Raw genomic sequence first — 1,167 nt, 5'->3', positions numbered from 1 at the left:
CTCTAACACTAATTGATTTTTATAAAATTAAATATGCATCAAATTAATGTGAAAATAATTCCACATAATTTTCCTCTATTCATTGAGCAAGAGGGTATTTTTATTTTATTTTTATGAGTTTTCTATGAAAAGTTATGAATTTTTGAAGTTTAGGGGTATTTTCTGAATTTTTTAAATCCCATAATTTTCTACTTAAACCCACGCGCTGACTGGATCATGGGCGGTTCCGAAAATGCCACGTGTCGCGCTCAGGTTTGTCGTCGCCATCCGCGTCAGCGCTGACTCAGCACGTTGTGCATATACGGGATCTCTATCTGACGTGATCAGGACCGTCCGATCGATACAAGCGCAAATGGACGGCATCCGTTCATCGTCCCCGTCTGGTTCATCCCGAGAGTCATCCACCTTCAAACGTTAATATCTCACTCGATTCTCAACCGATTTACATGATTTTTTTTTAAATCGTAGATCTGACTTAGCTCTACACATTCATACGGTTAATCAAGCATGATTTGTAAGTTTTCTTCACAATACGTGAAATCGAGCTCGAATTTAGAGAAAAATGGCCTATACCTTTGTCCAAGGGGTGTGGCCTCAATTGGATGCTTGTGGAATGTTTGTTGAAGTCCAACAAAGCTTCTCTAAGCACCAATTAGAGTTCCTTTGAGTTTTGTTTAGAAATCCCAAAAATGGGGTTCGACCTTATCCTCCACAACAAATGAGGGCTTGGGGGAGGGGGATTTGATGGGAAAGCTTATTCTTTAGGCCTTGTGAAGGTGTGTGTTAATTTGATTTTGGTGGAGTTTGGAGTAGTGCCCTGATTTTGAGCTTGATTTTGAGCTCAAAATTGAACTCACAGAAGAGGCTTCGAGGGCAATTAATGGTGGAGCCCTTCTTCTCTGTGCTTGGAGAAGAATTTTGGATATTTTGGAGGAGGTTTTGCTAATATATGGTGACTCTTCCTTGTTTGTCCATGAGCTCTCTCTCTTCCATAGCCATGAACATGGCTTTTTTATAGGGTTAGATCAGTTGTGATGCTTGGAGATGAAGTCTAAAGCTCGTGATGAGCAAGAAAAATGACACCATAGAGTATTGACATGTGTTGGTGAATAATTTGCATGAAACTTATCCTTTTTAAATATATATATATATATATATATATATTTA

The sequence above is a fragment of the Phalaenopsis equestris genome, unplaced genomic scaffold, assembly GCF_001263595.1.
Source record: "Phalaenopsis equestris unplaced genomic scaffold, ASM126359v1 Scaffold000036, whole genome shotgun sequence".
In the NCBI taxonomy this organism is placed as follows: Eukaryota; Viridiplantae; Streptophyta; class Magnoliopsida; order Asparagales; family Orchidaceae; genus Phalaenopsis; species Phalaenopsis equestris.
The sequence above is the reverse complement of the archived record's forward strand: the minus strand, read 5'-3'. Positions refer to the sequence as shown.